This window comes from Abramis brama, assembly GCF_963993115.1.
Source record: "Abramis brama genome assembly, chromosome: 24".
Taxonomy (NCBI): Eukaryota; Metazoa; Chordata; class Actinopteri; order Cypriniformes; family Leuciscidae; genus Abramis; species Abramis brama.
The window spans coordinates 14,014,404-14,039,319 of NC_139986.1; the positions used below are offsets into that span (position 1 = coordinate 14,014,404).

Sequence of the window (24,916 nt, forward strand, 5' to 3'; positions counted from 1 at the left end):
TTCATAGCGACAGCCTGTTCATTGAAACAATTCTTTGTGTCATCTGCTAATGCATGCCAGTTTTAAATTTAGATTTAACCTACTTCCAACTGTAATTTACGTTTTCAGCCCTTTATCTGCATTATGCACCATTACGTTACATTATCATTAAGGCTAATACATGGTGTTATTTTCAAACGGTGTGTAGTTTCGTGTTGCGGAGCGATACACTTTAAGCATTTGGAGTGGTAACTGCTTCAATTCCAAGACCCACAAAGCATTTCATCAAATGAATTATCCTAAATCAAAATGTGTTTTGGTACTACTTTGAAGTTTCTTCTTTTTCCGCTTTTACTGGCTAGCTGTGTTCTTTCTTTCAGGGCAGTGTCCTTGGGCAGCCTTTCATGTACTGTGAAAATAGCATGCTCCATTTATCTTGAATTGTCTTCATGTGTTGGCTGAGGTCTAGGCCTCCGCTCTTAAAGACCTCTGCTCTGCACCACTCTAAGTCTGCGGCTTTGCGTCTGAGTCAATGTTATGAAGACATTTTCATCAACTTCTGTCGTCAAGAACTGATATGATTCAGACTTTTGAGTAAATATCACTGATACGAGCACATTTATGGCGGAGAGATCAGTTTGCACTAACATGATACCCACAGTTATGTTGTGAACTACACTTTTAGTGGTAGTTTTCCTGACAGTTTTCAACTAAAATCAGAAAACGTATTATTAGTTTTGGCTATTCATTTACACAACAACAGCGTTTTGGGGGCCTGAAAATGCCAGGGATTCAAAGTGCAAGTTTTTGAAAACGATACCGTTATCGTTTCCGTGTAAGCTACAAAAACTAGAATCTTTTAAAACGTTGACGTCATGCACGTGTGTATTACGTGTTCAGTCTATAGGCGCATAGTTTTTATTTTCAAAGTGATATCGCCAACTACTGGCCTGGCATGCATAATACAGTGTACAGCTTGAGAATGGGGATCCTTTTGACAATGTTGTCACCTGTACACGAAAAACGCAAAGGAAAAACTTTTCCAATCTTGTCGTCTGCTGCTTTAAATGCTCGAGCTCTTTAAAGCAGGATGGATTCTGATTGCCTGTCAATGTTTTTAGCGTTCATCAGCTTGAAAAAAAAAAAATCGTTCTGTGATTCCAATAATTCCGTTTCTCGGTGCCATTATCATTGTGTGGACTATTCTTTTATTTAGAATGAATTTTAGAACTATATCCTTATTGTTATAGTAATGTCCTTGGTGTGAACAGGCCTTAAGGGTACAAGTTTTGATTGTGTGAGATGTTTACTGCGATTGGATGAGTGATGTTTTCTGCATTATTGAGGTGAGGTCAGAGCATTTGCACAAAGCAAGAGAAATTCAGTATCCATTACATGTCCTAGTTTTATGTTAACACCCATGTGATCAGTGATCACATATAATTGCTTCAAACTACTATTATAATGTTCGGTAAGGAAAAAACAAATACCCACGACAGATGTACATTTCAATATTGTGTTATATCTCAAGTCGCTGTATTGTCCGTGCCACCTTCCTTCTGTGGTGTTTTCTTTCAGTCTTAAAGTCTCTGTTGTTTCAGTGAGACTAATTTGCTGTCAGACATGTGGTGCTTTTGCAATAGCAGGCAGACTCCAGAAATTAATTTATCCAAATAACCAAGCCCTCCTGGGCCATTGAGAAGGGGACACAGAAATGGCCTAAGAAGGCAAAGCCCCCTTTTGAAGTCTGGAATGTTTTGACTGACTTAAAACAGGCAACTGGAATGAACAGATCGTTTTCACTGACCCATGGGATTTTTAACCATTTTCATGCACTACGGACAAAACAAAGAGCAAATGCCTTCACTGATATGTGTGGAGTTGGCTATCAAAAGGCAATGAGAGCAATGTGAAAAAGTTGTGGGTTTTGTCAACAAAAAAACATTTTGTGTGTGGAGATATAATAGGTAGAACTAGGTAGAATATCTGAGAAAATTGTGCATTTACCCCAATACAAAAATGAATCGCACACATGTAAAATTGGAAAGCGATTACTGGGTATTTGGGTTTGGGATAACATGGGTTAAATTGGGCCGGAATGATCAAGAACAACATCTTCTGATATGCAGCTGCAATTTTAATCACCTTTAACATTTAAATTCTGAAATGTATTTATTTATATATATTTTTTTAATTTAAATTAATATTTATTTACTAAATACAATTATTATTATATTTAGTAGTAAAATATATTTTTATTATAAATAATTTACATAATGCACTGATTAAATAATATATTATTAGTAGTCTTGAAATTAGTATTCCACTTTTATTTTAATATTCACAAACACATTACTTTTCTGTTGTTTTGGTAAGAAAATATCTGCCAAGAACGTATGGAAAAATGTAATTTATTGTAATAAAAATAATGAATCTCATTGAAATAAATAGTTCATTTAACTTTATGTTTGGATGTATTTACCCACATCTCTCAATGTTAATCACGTCCAGCAACGTAAAGGCATAGTTTCTAAATGTATTCATTTATTATTTTATGTAACAAAATTAGTTGGCAGCAAAGAAATAACAACGAATGTCATGCGAATAAATCATCCCTATTAAAACTTGCGTACATGACAATTATTGGCAAAGCGGTTTAAACAAGCCTGAAGAAAAAAAAAAAACAGGCAGCCTTGAGTTAGGGGCACTTAAGTTTCCACCTTAATAAATAATTCACTACTCCACTGTCATGAGTTGCAGTGGGTTGAAATCCCTAATGACAGCTTTTTATAACCTATGACTCAGCTGGCCATTATGCTCCTGACATCTCCACACAGACCACATCCCTTCAGCCAGATCGCTGTTCTCTGTCTCTCTCTTACACAGATCCTGATTCTTGAGTGCATCGATGAATTAGCTAAGCGTTCTACTCTCTTTATGAACTGAGTGTTGCAAACACTTTTTGGCCATTAATGCAGTGAATGATTAAGATGGATGCTCACAGGTTATGAACGCTCTGGCTGAGGTTTCAGCTTTATTTCTACACTGAAACCTGGGGCTTTTACAAACTGATTATACAATATTAAGTCACTAATCTACTACAGATTAACTCTCTGAAATGAACTCCATTAACTCATCATGACCAAGTTGCCATCTGCAACTAACTCGTTCCTTTTTGCTGTACGTTTTGAACTTTAACGTTTTAAAAATGTTTTTGACCAAATTTTATTCCTCACGTAATTCATCAAAACCATTGCTAATGCTCTTTTGTTTCTGTGCTATTGTTTTCCCACCCAAAATGATGTGATTTTCTTGTTATTGAATACCTCAATCATTTATTTATTTGTTTATTACATTGCTCCTTATGTATTACTGTCATCCAGTGTTGATGTTTGATCTGTTTTTATGATTGTCATGTCATTCTATCTATCCAGTTTCAAAAAAGGCAGTCAAAGAAAAGTATCTGGCAAGGGATATTACGAAAGTCTAACAGGATGGAAAGTTCAAAAACTAATTTTTTATCAATTAATCAAACCTGGAATATTTCTTTATGAATTGCCAAATTTTTCATGTCAGAAGTTGGACATGGAAAAATATCAACATCCGCTTGAACCAAAGTAATGAAATTATCTGAAGTCATGCTCACTTAATTGTGATATTCTGATAAACTTAGCTAACCAGCTAAAATGACTCCCATCTTTAAAAACGGAGTTTAATATTTTATCTACTATATTAACTCCTTCCCCACCAGCATTTTTTTTATAAGTTGCCAGCCTGCACCAGCATTGTTGATAGTATTGTAGCTTCATTCTGTTTATTAGCACTTTAATGTTTGTAAGTTTTTAATTTATGTGCGGTTGTATGTTTTAGGATCGCATTAGCTTATATGTGCGTAAGCAATCAGGCCTGTGTCCGAAATTGCCCCTATACTCTTAAATTGGGCACTATTTGAGGGCACAGCCATTTGTAGTGGTGTCCAAAAACATAGTGGAGTTTATCGAGTGCACTCGTTCAATCCTACAATGCACCACAATAACGAGTGTACAAATGTACACTCAACGGCTAGAGAATACCCATAATGCATTGTGAGATCTGCATCTGACCTGAAGATGGCGCCCACAGAATCCATCCATTCATTTTCCAAACCGCTAATCCAATGTGGCTACAGCGTAATATCACGCAGGTTTAAATTCCTTTCTAATTGATTATTAAATTAAAGGGTTAGTTCACCCCAAAATGAAAATTCTGTCAGTAATTACTCACCATTATGTTGTTCCAACCCCGTAAGACTTTCGTTCATCTTCGGAACACAAATTAAGATATTTTTGATTAAATCTGAGAGCTGGATCACTCCTCCATAGGCTTCTAAGACATTATAAACTCGTCGCTTTATAAACTTAAGATTGAGCCACTGTAGTCACTTGGACTAGTCTTTAATACATTTTCTGGGCCAGCAAGTTATAATGCCTTAGAAGCCTATGGAGGAGTGAGACAGCTCTCAGATTTAATCAAAAATATCTTAATTTGTGTTCCGAAGATGAACGAAAGTCTTACGGGGTTGGAACAGCATGAGGGTGAGTAATTACTGACAGAATTTTCATTTTTGGGTGAACTAACCCTTTAAGGTTTATACATAGTTTATATAACAGAGTTCAAGACAAATATTTTCATCTTAGCCTACTACTGGAGCTGCCAGTTTGCTAAGTTTCAAACAATTATTAAATGGCAAGCACAAACTATGCAAAAGCGGAAGGCCTTTCGGCAGACTCAGTGTCCGAATTCACTCGCTCATTTTCATTCAACTCCTTAAAGTGGATTATATTATTGGACTAATGTCAGGAATAGTGAATTAGGGTATAGGGACCGATTTTGGACACAGCCTTTCTATCACATGTTTCTGCTTCTTCTTTGCTTGTTTGTGTAAGAGTAAGAGAGCAGTTGAGAGCAGTTTTTCGGATGGAGCCAATCTCTGGCTCCATCCGAAAACTTAGGCAGCTGACGTGTTGCCTCGCTGCCTTATAGACAATGACTCTGTAGGCAGCGTTTCCGCACGCAGGTATCTCATGAAACTGATTTCGGACAGACTTCTGAGGCAGTGTAACAGTTTAACAATCTACAGTAAAATAGAGCAAGCTTTGGTGAGAACTAAACAATTATTTAATTACTACAGTAGTCATTTCTTGCTAGAAATGACATTGGAAGTGGAAAATATTGGGTCAAAACGTACATTTACACACAAACTGACCAGCAACCACAACTTTCAGACGCCATCTTTCTTTTTCAAGCTTAACTGTCACCGAATGGGACGCACAGGATTGTGGGATATCAAAGGAAACGAAGGATACATCTTTGCTGGATTTAAAAGTCGATCAGATGAAGGTATCTCAGGAGACAGGAAGTGAAGCTAACATTGAATTCGAACGTGCCTTGATGCCGTCCTACCTTGGAATGTGTCCTCCGAAGGCAGCATTTTTAAGCTTTCGGATGCAGCCATTCTGTACTATTTCAGAAGATGTGTAATAGCGCCCCCTGCCTTATAATAGTCAAAACATGGATTGCTTATCCTCATTGCAGCCTGTAGCACGATGACATACTGGATTAAATTCAATATGTAGTGGATGTGTGTTTTTTTTTCCTCTCTCCCAAATTCAGTGCAAACTCTGCCCTGCAGCCGATTTAAAAGATTTCATTACTGATGTCAATCACAATGCTGATTGCCTACACAACGCTATAATACTAACCCCTAAATCTACCCTTCACCCTAAACCTTAACCTGGTTTGGAGAAAAATCCTGTGTACTTGTTGGATTTAATCCAATATTTCATTGCGATACAGGGTGCAGGGCATTTTGGTAAAACTCGTCAATGGCAAGGAAACGTTGTCAATGGCGGGAAAATATTTAAAACGTGTATGATGGACACATGGAAATGACTCAACTGCTCTCTTACTGTGTTTCACCTAGGTTTATAAGGAGTTTCCACCCCCTACCGAAGTCAATGAGAGCTGAGGCTACATAATATCCCTTAATAGGTAAGTGTCAATCTTTTCTCTGCTCTCTATTTTGCCATAAAGTTGTTTTACTCTCCAAGTGTCTAATCCCTATTTCATAAATCTCAGCATAAATAATGAATTAGATTAAATATAGTGCCGTTTGCAATGCGGTAATCCGACGTTGGTGTATCGCTGCAAGTTCTTTTGCTCCTTCTAAACGTAGAGACGTAATTGACTATAAAAAGAACAAATAACTCACAGCTTTATTGAGTCATTCCCACGAGTTAACCCTAGGATATAAATCTTGTGGTGGTGATTAAGCTTTTGACAATAGAGTTAGCACAGTGTAGCAGACAAGGGCAAGTGGGCCTGCAGAGTAATTTACTCTACGGTTTGCAGGTGTGGCCTCCTACTGAGCAAGAGACCACCGTAGGAACTGACGAAACTCTTTGCTAGCAGGGAAACGTGTACAGTCAAAGTAATCACTGCTACCGTGCCTCGCTCCTGGCCACTACTGATTTTATCCAGTTCGTAATTATCTTGAATTATGTAAAAAGAGAGATTGATGACTATTTTTTCAACGTTTTATTGTTGACCTTTTTACGTCACTGCAGACCTCTTTCCCTCGCCGCTAACTATTAATTATGAAATACTGTAGGTCCCGGCCATTTCATTTTACAGCCTCTTCCTGTTAAACTTGGTGTGAAGGGCTGCTGTTTTTAAATAGGTGTGTAAAGTCAATGTGGATATAGTGCCCCTAGCCTCCAATCTCATGCCCATTATGTCATGTGGGTTTTTTTCTTTATAAAAAAGCTATGCGCTCCTGCAGTCTTGCTGTTTACTTGCACTTCTGTAATTTTCAGCAGTTTTTGGAGAGTGTCTTCGCTTTGCTTTAAATGCCTTGTTGATTATTTGTAACCTGAACACTGTAACCTTTTATTGACATTTATCTCTAAGAGTTATTATCATTATCATTAACTAAAACTATTAAACATTTATTTGTTCATAAATAAAATATATATGAAAGACTTACGAAAAACTAACTGAAATGCATTTAATTTGAAGCACTAAAATTGCTAACTTGGAATAAATTAAAACTAAAACTAAAATCAGAATAAATTAAACCTAAATAGTATTTAAAAAAGAACAACTAATAAAAATGACAAAATCACATAACAAAATAGCTAAAAATTAAACTAAATTTAAAATGAAAACTGAAAATATAAAAAATAAAAGCTAACCTGAATGCTTTTTTTATTCAACTGGATAAATTGATCTATAATGGAATATGTATGCAGGGTTATTATCATTAACTAAAAGTATTAAACAAAATATTTGTTCATTTAGATAAAGGTAAAATAAATCTCACGAAAACTAAAAAAAATAGAGAAAAACTAAAAAAAATGACAAAAGCACATAACAAAATGACTAAAATAAAAATGGAAACTGAAAATATAAAAATAAAATTCTTAAAAAAAACCAATAAAAAACAACAACAACTATAATAGTACACTTTTAAACATAAAAGTTCCAAGAGGGTTTTTGCAGCGATGCCATAGAAGAACCATTTTTAGTTTCCCCAAAGAACCTTTAAGTGAACTGTTCTTAAAAGAACGATTTTTTTTTAGTGTGAAGAACGTTTTAAAAATCCAAAGAAACTTTTTTCACTATAACAAACCTTTTGTACAATGGAAAGATTCCATAAATGTTAAAGCTTCTTCACTGAAACATAGATGGCACTAAAGAATCTTAATTTTTAAGAGTATAGATAATACAAAAAAACCCCACTGGTTTTATGCCATACACAATCTGTGGGTGCGGATTACCGCAGAATCAGATTTATCTATCTGCAGAATTCCTAAGACTTTTCATCACAATTAATACAGAAAATACGAGAAAAGTCTGCAGATTTTGTGTGGGCCTGCCGATGACCCCCTCTACTGGCCCCCGGGGCCTTTCGTGAAGCAATCAACTCGTGTGGATGAATATATTGCTGGTGGTAGAGCAGGGATTGTTTCCCTGTATGTCACAGGCTTATCGGCTTCTTGTTTAGGTCACATCATTTGCTATCCTGCTGAGACCTCTGGAATAACTTACGCAGCCCTGATCCCTACTGTCAGCACCTCTCTCAAAGTGTGAAGTGATTTCACCAAAGACTCTCTTGGCTGGAAATGACTGTGTTTCTCTTTACATTTAGTCTTTAAAACGGGAGCTTGCCCACAATAATAAATGTCATTTCCATCTAGTCACAGAGAACGTTTTCGGCAAAGTGTGGACAAACAAAATGTGGGTATATTGAAGTCAGCACCAGGCAGAGGGTGAAATAGTGCATGCTATTTTACTGTTACCACTTACAGCTATAAAGCTGTGGATTTGAAGTATTGCACTAGTTTAATTTCTACTTTGATTTTATAAAATTGTGTGCGAGCAGTTAGTGTTGCTCTTAAAGGAGTATTATGATTTACGTGAAACATGCAGACGCAGACATTATATGCAGCATTTTACTATTGTGCATTTTCCAAAAGAATTACAATATTTGAGATTGGCTATTGTTCCCATTACCATCAAAAAGTATACTCTTAATTAATACTGGACATGATATTAATGTGGCTATGTTGTGGGTCGTTTAGAATGAGACCTAAGACTAACATATGATAGAGGTACTGACTGAAACTCTAAGACTATATGTCTAAGACTATCTTTATACATCTTTGAAGGAAAAGTTCATATATATATATATATTTTTTTTTTTTCATTATTTACACCCCTTCATGTCATTCTATAGTATTTCTAGTTGTATGACTGATATTCAAATTTATTATTCACTGATTTGTATTCACTCTGCAAAAGCTTGTGTCTAAAAAATATGTTTTAAATAGTTTGGAATGACGTGGGTAAATAATGGCAGACTTTTTATTTTATTTTATTTTTTTATGTTGTACTTGTTGGGCTATAATCATTAATTTCCCATTGTTTCAAAATCTATGAATGGAATGATAGACTTTCAAAATTCACAACACAACAGATCCTCATTAATATTAAACTATTTGAAGTCAAGATTGTACAATTTAGAATGTTTCAAAGCAGATTTACAGTGATAATAGGAAATTAATGCAACAAAGATTTTATTGGCTAACGATAACGATACCGTTATCATCTCTGTGTAAACTTCAAAAAAGTGAATCTGTGAAAACGGTGACAGCATGTACATGTGTATTGCGTGTTTAGCCTGTAGGCATGCGTGTTTGAATGCATATGTGCACGGGCGCGTAGTCTTTCTTCACAAAGTGACATCGCCAAATTACTTGTTTTTTTTTTGTGACCGTTTGTCGCGTCGACGAGGCCTTCGCAGGGGATAGCCCAGTTGACACGGTCTCTGCTGACGCTTCAGAGCTGCGTTGTGGTCTTGTATAGGTGCAGGTCCTTAATCTGATCTGTATACGGCCCGGATCCGGCATACTTCGGTAAACCTCGGGATAAACAGAGAGACTAATATTAGCGTAGATGCCTTTCTTAGGATGTAACGAGTACATCAGATGTCATGGGAAGTGTACCCTGTTCTGAATGATCTAATGTATGCAGCCCAATAATCATTTTACATGATTTGAATTATAGAAATTGATAATGTGTTATGTGTTTGCCAGGTTAAAGAGATCTAGTCTAGATTTAAACTGACAGAGTGTGTCTGCTTCCCGGACAACACTTGGGAGACTGTTCCAGAGTTTAGGTGCTAAACAGGAAAAGGATCTACCGCCAGCAGTTGATTTTGATATTCAAAGTATTATCAACTGGCCAGAATTTCAAGATCACAATAGATGTGAAGGACTGTAATGCGTTAAGAGCTCGCTCAAGTACTGGGGAGCTAAACCATTTAATGCTTTGTAAGTAATTAGCTAGATTTTAAAATTTATGCAATGTTTAATAGTGAGCAAATGCAGTGTGACAGAACTGGGCTAATATGGTCATACTTCCTGCTGATTCTAGTAAGAACCCTTGCTGCTGCATTTTGGACTAGCTGGAGTTTGTTTAGCATTTGAATATTAACCACCCAGTAGTGCATTACAATAATCTAGCCTTGAGGTCATGAACGCATTTATAGTTCTTTTTAAGATGGAAGAATGTGGTTTTACAGATGCTAGAAATGTGGCTTTCAAATGAAAGATTGGTATCAAAGAGCACACCCAGGTTCCTAACTGACGACGAAGACTTCACAGAACATCCATCAAGTGTAAGACAGTATTCTAGATTATTACATGCAGGGGTTTTTGGTCCAATAATTAGAATAGCTGTTTTTTCAGAATGAAGTTGTAGGAAATTACTAGTCATCCAATTTTTTATATCAGCTATGCATTCCATTAATTTTGTGAATTGGTAAGTTTTGTCGGGGCACGAAGGAATATAGAGCTGAGTATCATCAGCGTAACATTGAAAGCTAATGCCATGTTTCCTTATGATATCTCCAAAGGGTATCGTACAGGATAAAAAGCAACGGTCCTAGTACTGAGCCTTGCGTTACTCCATGCTGAACTTGTGATCGATATGACACCTCTTCGTTTACTTCTACAAACTGATAACGGTCAGATAAGTATGATTTGAACCATGCCAATGCAATTATTGCCAACATCATTTCCGAGTCTATTCAAAAGAATGTTGTGGTCGATAGTATCAAATGCAGAACATTAAGGAGCTCGCATTAGTTTCACATTTTAACTGTGAGCATGTGTGTTCTTCTCATTAGCGCTTAAATTTGGCAAATACCCGTTACTGCTGCACACTGATGTTGAGTGACGTGTAGAGTCAGTCCATAACTTATGTAACCCCTCTAACCACACTAACAAACTTAGAGTGGCTGTTGCTGCCTGCTTACTCACAAATCAGGACCAAAAGCAGCAGTTCAGAAGTTCACTTTTTGGAAGCCAGCCGGAACTGCTTAAGGGTGATGACATTTTCCAGGAACAGGTGGTCCAAGTGACATAATTTTGGCCCAGTGTTGAGACTTTGCGATATTACAACACCATCATGTTGCCAGAAATCGATTTCAAATTAATACTCTGGTATTATAACATTTGCTAAGTGTGCTTTTAGCAAGAGGATAAAACCCGCTAATAACTCTGAAAGTTGCACTTCCTCTGTTCAAGACCCATCTCAGTCTTGAAAATGCTTTGGCTGAGAAAACTATTTATGATCATACACTGTTAACTACTGGCACGTACACTTTGGACTGGAATGCCATTCAGAATGCAGAAAATATATTTAGTTCTCACCAACAGACAGCAAAAGGCACCAGTGGGTCTAGCTCAACACGAGAACAGTTATTTTTACCACAGTATGGACTTTCAATTATGGTAATGTGTTTTCTAGCCCCTTTAAGAACACTTGGAGCAATTAATGTGCCTCCATTTGCTGAAATGATATGTGACATTTTCTGACAGATGCAAACACAAAAATGTTTGAAGTATAATTGGTGCATTTTATCTAAATGAAATGGATGCAGTCATACTGTATATTATAATTTGCCAAATGTTAATGAAATTAGCACGTTCTTATGTAAATCTGCACTACTGTTTAAAAGTTTTGGGTCAGTGTGTTTTTTTTTAAAGAAATTAATACATTCATATTAAGATTTGATCTAAGAAATCAATACTTTTTTCAGCAACAACGCAAAAAAAATCGATCAAAAGTTACAGTAAAGACATTTATAATGGTACAAAAGGTTTCTATTTCAAATAAATGCTGTTTTTTACTTTTTATTTTCATCTTAAGCACAATTAAAAGCAACCACCGTTGACCAATGTACTGTACAATGTTCTAAAAAGATTTATAAATACTCCAAAACCTATAAAAAACAATGAATAAAAAGCAAAACAACACCAGACAACAAAGGACATCAAAAGTTATAGGCTAGAGTGAAGAGATATGTTTTTAACTTTGATTTAAAATAAAAATAAAAAAGTACTGTTAGTGCAGTTCTAATATGGATCTGTAAACTGTTCCAAAGTTTAGGTGCGGCTATGGCAAAAGCTCGATCACCCCTAGATTTTAACTTTGACTTTGGAACTGTTAACAAACTCTGGTTGGCTGACCTATAAGTTCTCACTGGACACACAACAAGTCAGAAAGGTAAGAGGGGGCAAGGCCATTTAAAAACAAGCAGAATCACTTTAAAATTAATTGTAAAGCGGACTAGGAGCCAATGTAAAGACATTAAAACCGGAGTAATATGTTTGCAAACACCGGTTAAAAGTCTTGCAGCCGTGTTTTGTAATTAAAATGGGGAAGAATTGTTTATTCCCAAATACAAGGAGTTACAATAGTCAATTCTAGAAGGAATAAAAGCATGAATCACAGTTTCGAAGTGCTTAAAAGAAAGAAAAGTCTTCACTTTTGCCAGCGCTCATGGTTGGTAAAAACTTGATTTGACAACTACATTAATTTGCTCATCAAATTTAAGTGCACTATCAAATAAGACGCCCAAGTTTTTTACACAATATAAAACACCAGAATTTAATTGAGAAATGTTTGGGACTTCAGAAGAGCCAAACACACTGATTTCAGTTTTACTCTCATTTAGATATAAAAAAAAAAATTTGACGGCATCCAGGCTTTGACATCGGAAAGACAGGCACTGAGAGAGACTAAGCCATTTCTGTGCTTCAGGGGCAAATAAAGTTGTGTATCGTCTGCATAGCAATGATAATACAAGCCATGGGCGAGGCTAGCCCCTTTTTAGGGGTGCTTCAGCACCCCTAAAAAGGAGCTCAGCACCCCTAAAACTTGGAGTAAGAAATGTTGTTATTCTAAAATTTTTGTTCGTCTTTGACAAGGTTAAATAATGTTCTTCATCTTCAATCCGCAGCAGCGCCAAGCAGAGCGCAGGTCAGAAACAGAGGCGTGTGTGTGTGTGTGTTTGTTCATCTGAGCCTCATTGGTCTTTCACTTCTCGTCAATGTCAGAATATTTGAGATGACCAATCAAATCAAAGTAGCCGGGCTTTATGTTCACAGAAGCTGCTGAGCGCGAATTTTACATGGAATTTTAGCAGCACGACTGACGCTTCAGTTTATAGTGCGAGTTAAGATGTAAGTAGCTAAACTAAACATTTTATATTTGACAGTTTTTTAGGTCATAAATGTTAAACGAATGACAAAAATAATTAGAAAACTAATAAACTTTTGTCTATTTTCGCCATTTTGAGCTGAAAATAGGCCTATATAACGTGTAATTATGTCATTGTGAGGGGACAAGAAACATTAACAAAGCCGTTTTCATAGGCACAAGATTAATAATGCATGTGTACATGTTGAGAATTAATATAATACAATTTGTAGCCTTCAGTAAATTAAAAAAGTTCAGCTTTAGGAGGGGAATTAGAGACAGGGCAAGATCAGGAGACTGAGAGAAAAAGACAGAGTGATGGAGATGAGGAGAGAGCGGGCTTTAAATATATTTCTTATCCTTTTTTGGCCTTCAAACGTCTTGAAATGCACATATCAGAGAAATAAAAATGTTTAACCCCATAACAACCTCAAATTTATGACCTCTTTGATTATAAAGCCCTGTCTACGGCCATGTATTAGGCCTAGATCAATAATGAATGTGTACATATTGTGAATGAATTTAATAAACTTAGTTACCTAGCTTTCCTGGTAGCTTTGTCTGAGAAAATGATTCATAAATCAACCTATCAGTTGACCCTATGTTTACTTTCTTTACTGACAGACAAAAATGAAAAGCCTATATCAGTCAAAGCTCAGCTTTAGGAGGGGAAAAGACAGAGCAAGATAAAAACAAAGAGAAAAAGAGTGTGATGCTGATGAGGTGTGAAAAATAAACAGCTGCCCGCACATGGTTTTAAAGCTATTGTTATCCAATTTTTTTGGCCTTCAAAACATCTTAAAATGCACATATGTAGATCAGAGAAATCAAAATTTTCTCGGGGGAGCATGCCCCCGAAACCCCCGAAATACCTCACATTTGGGACCTCAGTGATTCTAAAACCCTGCCATATGCATGTTACTGGATGGATGAATGAATGAAACTAGTTAATAATGAGCATTAGACCATAAACTAACTTTTTTTTTTTCCTCATTGGGGGCTGAGCCCCGCTAAAATGAAAATCCTAGAATCGCCCCTGATACAAGCCATGCTTTTAAAAAAATAAACCTTGAAGGAAGCATATAGAAAGAAAACAGGTTAGAAATAGCATGCTTTAAACAATCAGGTACAGTTCCTGATTCCAGGCACTTAATAAAAACTAGAAAAGCAGGGCCCACCACATCAAATACTTCTTTAAAAAGGCAGGGAGGAATGACATCACACAGAGACCCAGAATTAGTTGGTTAACAATCTCGTGTAGAAAAGAAAAGGAAACAGAACTGAACTGGCTTGAAAGATAACACTCGAATTTGAAGGAACGGCAGGATCATAAGTAGAAGGCCTGATATTCTGTCTTAATTTTTCCTCATCTCATCTCCAAAAAAATGACAAAAGCTTTCACATGTATCTACTGACTACTAACTATTACAAACAGGTGGATTCACAACAGCATTTATAGTATTGAAGAGCATTCTTTTATCAATGAGCTCAGGTAAATACGTAGACTTAGCCTTTCTGACTGCTTTCTGATATTGAGAATCCATATCCTGAAAATGTATCACTGTTTCCACAAAAAAACAAAACATATTTTACATATGAAATATTATAGAAATATAAAGCTTAATAGTAGGTTTTCAGAATTGGTAATAAGAAATGTTTAGCACCAAATCACCAAGGATCACTGAAGACAAGAGTAATGATCCTGAAAAATCAGCTTTACCATCACAGGAATAAATGACATTTTAAAATATAAATTGTAATAATATTTCACAATATTACTGTTTTTACTATAATAATGGTGGGTCAAGTAAATGCCGCCTTGGTGAGCATAAGAGACTTTTATTGAGAGATGCTCATTGTTTAGAGACAGATCAAGGAAACAGTAAATAAGTAGAAACAATGTGGAAATAAAAACTCAAAATTATGATTGGATGAGCCACATTTGAAGCCGTCGCAAAAATAAAGCAATAAGCCACTCAAGGTTGTACATTACAGTGATTTTACCATGGTTAAGAGGTTAAAGTCACTGTCAGCTGCTTTTGGTTTATTGCCTTCTCCTTATGTCTGTCATTGTTACTTATTTACTTCCTCTCTAATTGAGCTTTTAGTGAATTAGCAGCATCTGCATCACAGAAAACAACCACACAATCCTTGCCTATTTCAAGAACACCTGTAATGATGTGTTTTCAGGTCTCTGTGACGTTTTCTCCACCAAAGCTTAGCGAGTCCACCAGGTCAAACAGGAATACAATGCGAACAATACACAGAATTACCTGAATGGCAGGAAGACTAGAGCGGTTACGTGTACCTAAGCAACTGAAATCCCTGTGTTTGTATTGAGTCGCGCTCAAGCTGTTCTCAAACGTCATTCATTCTGTTTATTTGCTGTTGTAATTGCTGCAGACTTGTCATATCAGCCTGTTTGGTGTGCGTCAAAGAAGTGACAGGACCCTATTCAGGTAAACTCAAACATTTTAATGATTTTCAATCATTTCTCAACCTCATCTGAATTTCAAATAAAATGAAAAGGAATGAGTTGGAAAGTTTATTTAACAGCAGAGGCAACTCAACACCGTCACATCCTGATATAATAAGACGTCTTGGCGAACAAGTGGAGTCACACAGAGCAACTGCCCAAGGAGAATCAAATCAGAATATTTCGAGTATAAATATAGTATCAGGATTCAAAGAGGCTTTTGCAAGTTAGATAAATTTCCTGTGATTTATTTTCAAGTTTTAATTGTCTTGGAGGAGCCTCCTTATTAGAGTTCCAAACCCATTGAGATAATGAAACCTTTACCCTCCAGGCAGGCATCTTTTTTCCAATGACAGTAATTTACATATGATTTATTTAGAGAACAAGAGGCTCGGCTAATTTTATTTGGAGATTTTCCTTTGTTTTAAGAGTCATTAGCAGCTCAGCCTAATCTAATTTGGACAATTTCATCAGGCCATTTTGGAAAACCTCTCCGAGCTCATCAGAAAGATGCATTTATTGCTAAGTGTGCTCTATTGCATTAGCACACAATAAAGCGACCAGGGACTGCTACAGACGTTTGAGTGCAATTCAGTTAACACTCTGCCAATTCGTTTTTTATTGGGACGCAATCAATTTTTATTCATTTTAAAACCAAAAGGCTTTCTTTCATTGTATGCCATCTCCAGCTTATTATGAGGCTAAACAAATTACGCAGTTGTTTGCACAAAATGCTAATGTTTATGGTCATGGTTTCCTCTTTTAAATTGAAGCCTGTGCCTGAATATACATTATGCTGAAATGAAATTCAAACACTTATTGTCCTTTGTGAATTGTCCTTCGTCTCATATCTTTCAAGGATTTTCATTTACAATACCTTGTTATGAAGAATAAAATAAATGCATTTGATTTGTACTTTATGCATTAATAATATAGTATATATTTAACTTTATATAAAGTTATAGTCAATTATTCAACTTATACTACAGCTTAAGACATTTGTCAGGTATTTGTCCTTAAAACGCTCTTGTGTGTAGGACTGATTTCTTACGCATCTCATAGCAAGCCTCCGTTGCTGATTCCAAAACATTTTAGAGCTAGTGTCTGAGGCTTGAGCCACTGATATGTAGACTAATGCAGTTATTAGTTACTAGAGAGAGAGAGAGAGAGAGAGAGAGAGAGAGAGATTGCTTAAGCGCGTGTGAATTACCTAAGTCTGTGTGTCTCTCAACAGTGTGCGGCAGCAGCGTCTCTAGTAATAGTGAATCTGTACTTTTTTTTTTTTTTTTTTGCTTCAGGAACGGCAACGTTACTGGCTCGCTACTGAAAATGTCGTAGCTTTTCAGTTGCAAAACTATTTTATTGATAAAGTTGCAGGGCAGTGCTGACAAGTTTCTGTGCACGTGAATGTTTCCGTGTGTTTGTGTCTTTATGGGAGTGAGAGAGCAGGAGAAAGAGGGTGTGCTTTCCATAGATAATAAAAGATAGTTTAGTTGGAAAAACATGGAAATAGTTGGTCATTTTTGTCCTATTGTTTGTTATATTTATTTGCTTTTCTTGGGATTTTGGTTCTTTTGCTGTTGTAGGCTTTAAGGACCTTTTGAAATACCTGCAATAATTTGGCAAAGTGATATGGAACTGTAATGCGTTCAAGACCTCCCTGTAACTACTTAAGGTGTGCGTTTACTGGAAAATAAGAGTGCAACTGTAACGTTTTGGTCTGATGAAAATGACAAAGATGCAAAAGGTTCCAAAACAAAAGTATTTATTAAATAAAACAAACTCAGGTAATCAACATGCACGAAGAAGGCAATGAAACCGCATGTTGACACGACACACAAACAATACCACACAACTCAACTAAGACAACTAAGGACCTTTGGAGGAGTGGGTGGTGGTGGGATCCAGGGAGGAACAGACGGCTGATGAGATCCCAGAGCGAGACGGCCATGAGGGAGGCGACCCACGGCAGCAGTGATGGAGAGAGGAGAAAAGGTGGTACTTTGAGCTCAACCGACAGCAATGATGCCTGGAGATGTAGAGGTCCAGACCGAGTCCGTGGGGCCAAAAGACCCGGTGACGCCGAAGGACTGGGAGACCACGGCAAAGTCCAGGTGACGAGTGGCCGAGGTGGAGCTAGGGAGCCGGAGGACTGAAATGACGCTGGTGTAAAGACCACGGTGGAGCCTGAGGGATGGAGGAGCCTGACGGAGCCGTAGGGTGAAGCGAAGATGAAGCGCAGCAGACAGCCCCAGAAGTCAGTGGCGATGGTTGGGCGACAACTGACCCAAGGTGTAGCCAGTGGGACGAGGGAGCCCGGTGAAGTCAAAGGGACGACGGTCCCAGGTGGACCCCAGAGGGTGAATAGCCAGTATGGAGCTGATTGGTCGATGAGCCGAGGTGGAACTAAGGGCTCCAAAGGATGAGGTGGAGCTTGGGACAATGATGGTGGTGATAAAGAACACTCTGTGATGGGTGGGGTGGTGGCGACGAAGAAAACACTGTGATGGACAGGACCAGTGCCTATGATGAAGACAGAGGTGTTCTTGCAGGAAGGGACCAGCAGCAGAAATCCTTGTCCACTAAAACCCCCACTGTCACGGATGTTATGGCGGGCTCACACATCTGGTCAACCGGGACCTCGGGCTTCTCCTGCGGGATGGATGTGGCTTCTGGCTCTGATTCCTTAGTTTGCATTGGTTGAGGCTTGATCTCCATGGCTGGAATCAGCTAGGTTTCTCGGTCTGTGGTTGACTCTGGCTCCTTATCCTCAGTGGACGTGGGCGCAGGGTCTGGCTCTGGGGTGGTGACGGATGGAGTTGGGCTGGACGCTGGGATCCTCTTCTACATCGCCCTCAGTAAAATAATCTGTTGACCCATAGGGCGAAGTTGATGTACTCAGCCAGCGTACAGTAGGACTTTCCTTGCGGCATCACCAGCTGTCTCTAGTCGTTGATTCCGAACCAAAGCCCCTCCATGAGCGTGATGATGCCAACGTTAGCCTCTGACAAATTCCTCCCCATACTCCTCCAGGTCTCTTCCTCAAATGAACTGAACCTCCAATTTGTGTCAGACATTTGTTTATTTTACAAGTAAATAAACATGATATTAAACTAATTAATAATTTTATTGTCTGTCTTGGAGAGCCCAGCTGTATTTGAAACCAGTTTCCTGGGTCGGTCAGTTAAACACTGTTTCCATGGATAACAGTCAGTATTCAGAAATATTCAGTATTTGACCCCTGAATGCAGCGTTTGACCAATCAGTATATTTGTAGAAGCTGTGTAATAATAATGCTAAGATATTTTCTTACTTTTGAGCATCCAATTTCAAACAGGAAATCAGGCCAAATACCCTTTTCATTGTTGTTTTCTTTTGAACCTGTACATGATTAACACATTACCTGTAACAATATCCAGGTATTGTGATGTGTCATGGCATGACATTCTCAAACAGTCACGCGTGACTCATTCAAACATTCCTCCACTATTTCAGCAATGTGCAGTTCTGGGACTCAACCTAAATCCACCTGTGATATGATATAATGTGATGTGGACGAGCGTGTGTGAGTGTGTGAAAAACCTTTAACACTTGATATCTGGATGGCACAAAATGGCTTGAGCCGGAACATTACCTAGATGTGTATCACTGGCTCAGAGGAATTCCTCGGCTTCTTAAGTGCTCCTGAAGACAAGACATGCAAAAAATCTCCCCACAAAGAAAGCTTCCTAATGGCTCCCATAAGACCGTGATATCATGTATTTCTCAGATCAGATTTACAAGTTGTACCCTTCATAATTTGTACAGGCACATTTGACCTCGATGGAAAAGTAGCCTTTTCTTTTCATTGCTGTAGTTTTTCAGTCAGCATCTGTGCATTTAGCCTTGATCCAGGTATATCGTTTTAAAGCATTAAACTATTGGTATATTTTAAATGACAGAGGGGTGAAGTAGCTCAGCTGATAAGCCATGGCTCTGGAATGCTTTCAACATATTGATGAGATGACAACTTATTATTGATTTGTCTTTATTTAGAAGCCATTAAATAATGTACGTGCCCATGTGTGTATCCTCCCACTTCTGTGCCCCCTCAGCCCATTAAGACAGCACTGCGAGTCTCACAGACGTCTGAGGTCCTTGGGCTTTCATTTAATTAAATTATCTCCTAATGAAATCTCATGTAATGAGATTAATTTTAATTATTCATCAAGAGCTGATTTGAGTAAAAGACAGCGTAAATAATTGATCGCACTGCTAAACATTTTTTCAATTCATCACCTTTCTCTTTGGTCAAAAGTACAATTTATTAAAGACACCACAGCTGATGGTGTTAGGGGTCAGGGATGCTGGGAGTAAGTGCCCTTGGGTTCAAATTGAGGTGAGTTTGGCCAATTTGCATGGTTTAGAAGCAAAACTGTGGGTTAATGATGTACAATTGCCCATGAAAGGAAAATATAGTTTATACAGTATATATAAAAAGTCTACACATCCCTGTTAAAACAGCTGTTTTCTGTGATGTAAAAAATTAAAGATAAATTCAGAAATTTTGCATTTACAACCTATGCAATCCCACTGAAAACCATGGGTTAACCATCAAGTAAAATTTAGCTTTTTTTGTATATTTTCCTTGCACCTGTACACATCTTAATATTTGAAATATTTTTAATTTGTGAAATATTTAACCCTTTCATGCATGAATTATGATAACCTCAGTCAGGATTTTTTTCCTATGTGTTTTTATTGCTCTTAGGGCATGAAAAACAAGAACTGATTTTTATTTTATTTTTTTACACATTTTTCAAAGAGATCTTCAGATGTCCACTTGAGTGGACAGCATGCGGTTGGTTTAAACTTAAGATATACTATATTAAATATAAGACAATAATCAAACACATAAAGTATGTTAATTTAACAAACTAATAAATACAATTATATGAAATCATGTGAAAACTATAAAATATATACAAAAAATATAAATGCAAAATATTGCAAAGGCTTCATACAACTTCATACAAGTTGCACTTCGCGTATCTTTGATATCAGAACATGAGGACGTGATTCCATCAGAATTTTCTACAGTCTGTCAAGGTACAACTGTGGAAACCACTCAGATGCTCCCTCCAGTGCACCAGAGTATGGAGATTTACCCTTATTAGCTGATAATTCTGATTATGTTCAAGATGCACATGCACATTTCTGTCATAGCCCTCCTCTGAGAAAACCTAGCAATACGTTTTTTTCAATCTCATCTGAAATGATCAGTGTTGGGGGTAATGCATTACAAGTAACATGCATAACGCATTCAGATTACTTTTTTGATGTTACAAGTAAAGTAATGTGTTACAAGTAACATGCATTACCTAATCAGATTACTTTTTGATCTAACAAGTAATTAACTACAAGTAATGTGCATTACCTAATCAGATTACTTTTTGATGTTATGAGTAAAGAAACGCATTACAATAACGCACATTACATAATCAGATTACTTTTTGATGTTATGAGTAAGGAAACGCATTACAAGTAACATGCATTACGTAATCAGATTACTTTTTGATGTTATGAGTAAAAAAACGCATTACAATAACATGCATTACGAAATCAGATTACTTTTTTTATCTAACAAGTAAAGTAATGCATTACAAGTGTCATACATTATGTAATCACATGACTTTTTTTGATGTCAATGAAAATTACATTCTAATAATGCAAGTACATTTATTTACAGTAAAAAAAGTCACTGCAGATTAAGTTTTTAAGTTTTAAATTTCAAAAACAATATTCACATTATAATTATGAATTGTAGCTGAAATATAGCAATTGATGCATGACGTCCACTACAGTGGACGTGATTAATCAGAGTTTTCTCTCAATCTAAAATCAAAACTTGGAAAATTTTACTGTGATATGACTCATTAGATATTGCTTGATGCTGCAATATTTTTTTTACCTACAAGAGTCTCCTAGGATAGAAGGAATGGGTGGATATTCCGGAGCAACTTGGCATGTCTGACTGACCCTTGGCCATCTTGGTTTGGAGGGGGAAAAAATCGAAACACAAAGGCTTGCCACTTGGTTGCAATTTATAGGATGATGCGCCAGGGTCCAATGAAGAGGCTGATGTGCAACTAAGCCATAAAAACCCGTGCAAATTCAAGAAAATGCTTTTTTAATAGCTGTCAACTGTAGTGACCACTATGCGTGAAAGGGTTAAAATATGAATAATAATAAAATATGCCAATAAAGCAAATTTGAATTGAATTGAAAAAAAAAAAATATATATATATATATATATATATATATATATATATATATATATATATATATATTCAATTCGATTCAGAATTGCTTTATTGGCATGACTGTACATAATACAATATTGCCAAAGCTTGGAATACATTGAATAATTTTAAAGACATCAAAATAATATATTTTGTAATATTAATATTAATAATATTAATATAAATATTGTCTTCCCTTTTGCCAAATAGGTACTTCAACACCCATAATGCACTTGGTTGTCATCCAAGGCCACTCCCATCAGTCTGCTATATGTTACACTTACCAGAGTCAAATAGCGCCTTGCTTTAGTAGAAAATACCACTTAGCAAACTTTTAGTTATAATGGTGTTGACTTGTGTTGTTCCTGGGGTGCAAGAATTCAAAGAGTAAACGTTTAGCAGAAATGAGGAACTTTCAGTTTCCAGTGAAGGATCCAGCACGTTGTAGGCAGCGGCTAAAGGCTGCAAAGAATCGTAAATATATAGAGAACACTGTGATGGAAAATCAGAAAAAAACCTCCTTGTTTGTAGTCAACATTTCAAAGTAGATGACCACTATTACACTGTTGTAGGCCAAATGGAGGAGAAAAATTGAAAGAAACTGCCATTCTGTCAGATCCCTCCCCTCACCCCCCACATAACACCGTCTCATAAAAATGAAAAAGCTGTTGCCATAGTGTTCCATTTTTACCATAATGCTGTTTAAATAGTAGACGTAGTCTATGATACAATTTGCATAGATAACCTACCCTTACAATAACTGTTCTGTTAATTACCCTATGTCGATCCGACTGTCCGTGGGCGGGGATACAAAAATTTACTTTGAACTGAGAATTACTGAGAATTCAGAAATGAGAAGGCATTGTTCATTTACATATATTACTGACATTGTCACACCACATGACATTTTCCAACCTGACCTAACCTTGTAATGTCATCAAGTTAAATTATCTGATATTTTAGGAGACATTGCCTTCTGACAGGCTTTGTTTTTATGAGGTGGCATGGCTCAGTAATCTTTAATTCAGTGTTTTTTTGTTTTGTGTTGGGGTCTATCCATTTGACTGGGCGTTCTTTATTCTTTTGTGGCAAAACAAAAATCTTTTTACTATACATCTTTTCATATTTTCGGTTTGTTTATATCTGTGCATTATGCTGTTTACAGTATGTCATAAATATGCTGTTTTGTTCTGATCGTGTTACTCATGCAGCAGGGAGCTCTTAACTAGTTGGCGTTGGCACTGGTTGGGCGTGTTCCCTTAGCATGACAGATTGCACCACGGTAACCTAATCTTGTATTTCAAATTCTGCCCTCCTGGAGGGATAAAAATAAGGAACAACATTTGCCCTCTTCTGCCTAATCAGCCCTTTCCTTCATGTATTAGAGATGTGTCTATTGCTGCCGAAGACAAGAATGTCTACTGCATAACAGGCTGCCTCCTTTTATTAAAGCTTTTCGATATCTGTTCAATTATTCAGGCCCAGAGCAGCCGTTTGGTGAGACAGAATTTCAGCTAGCTTGTAATTTTGTAAATAGCATAGTCATCATGTGATGGGTCATTCGTCATGCCAGTAAATGCAGAAGATCCTCAGGAGACAGACAATAGGTGAGGTTTCACTTTGTCAAAGACTTCATTTACTTAAGGAATAGGCCATCCGAAAATATTGACTCACCCCTATGCTGTATGACTTACTGTGAAACACAAAAGGAGAATTTTTTAATAATGTATTGGCTATTATTTTCCATGCAGTTATAAGAATGAATGGACACTGGAGCTTTCAAGTTAAAAAAAAAGTCTAAAAATTATTATAAAAGTGGTCTATACGAAATGTTCACTATATATATATAACAGCCTGAAATATGAGTCGTTGTTCACCAAAAATTCATATGAGAAATGGCATATGTCAGATTCTGAATTAATAATTTGCTGAGCATTTAAATTGAATCAGTTGATTCGGTTCTCAAAAGCAGTCTGAATGGATCTAGAATAATGCGGGAAGTTTATCAGGGAATAACAACATCAATTTTGGTCTGTTTGCACAGAACAACTCGCACCTTATAATTTAAAAATTCATATAAAAAGATGTAGTGATAAAAAAAGTGAAAAATATTTTTTTTATTAAAATTTTTTTCTTTGGTGTTCCACTGAATAAATTAAGTCATGTGTTTGGTGAAGAAACAATGATATTTTATGATAATAACCTTTCCTTTAACTACGAAATGTCAGAAATTATACAGGTATGGTCAAGCACCACAATGTAAAAGAAATTGCTGCTGTGGTTGCCAGAACTTTACCCTAAAAAATATGGTAAAAACATTTAAAATTTTATTGATTAAACTTAATAAAAAAAAATAAAAAAAGTAAAACAGGTGTTAAAGAGAAAGCCACATGATGATTAAAGTTCATCAGCTTTTCCACAAGCTGAGGTAAATACTAATATATAGAAGGTGCACAGTGTCAAACAAATACAAAACACCATCATGGTAGCACACAACTCTAAAATAACACAATAAACAGTAATTTACCAACAGAAGATGGAACATAAAAACCTAATGTACATATATACATAAATAAATAAAAATAAAAAAACTAAGAAACATAATTACTTAAAAAAAACAAAAAAAAACATGTTTTTCACAGTATGTAACTTAACAGGTTTTTACCATTGCATTTTTACAGTCTTTGACTGATAGATTAATCTTTTATCTCTATTTTTTGATCTCCAAATGTGTCTTGTCTCGCTAATCCACTGTTCTAATATGCAGTAAAGACAGAAATGACAGCTGTATATGCTGAATGGCCATTAAAATTGAAGCTGGATGTCATTTCCATTCTTCTGGTGAGTCTAAGCCAGGTGCGGCCGAGAGGGAGAACAATTCCAGCCCAGTGAATGAACAAACCCCCAATTACCCTGAATGTCCCTCTGGTAGCTTTCATTCAAGCAAATGGCTCCTCTAATTGGCCTGACCAGTCCTACCTGTTTCACATCCAAATCCTGGACTATTCTTCTGCATTGTATCCACGGCAACAGGAAGTTTTGCGGCCTATAAAAAGTTGCGAGTCGTGTAACCGAGACTTGGCAGGGAGTGTTA

General features: G+C 36.7%; 1 protein-coding gene across 1 annotated transcript in view; it reads left to right on the top strand.

Annotated features, from left to right (window-relative positions):
* The first annotated feature begins 5,970 nt into the window (after positions 1 to 5,970).
* The window catches only part of eya1 (EYA transcriptional coactivator and phosphatase 1), a 72,968-nt gene continuing 54,022 nt past the window's right edge, over positions 5,971 to 24,916 (top strand). The window contains exon 1 of the mRNA XM_084102126.1: positions 5,971 to 6,009. The gene's annotated coding sequence lies outside the window, so the exon portion shown is untranslated. The remainder of the gene's footprint in view (positions 6,010 to 24,916) is intronic.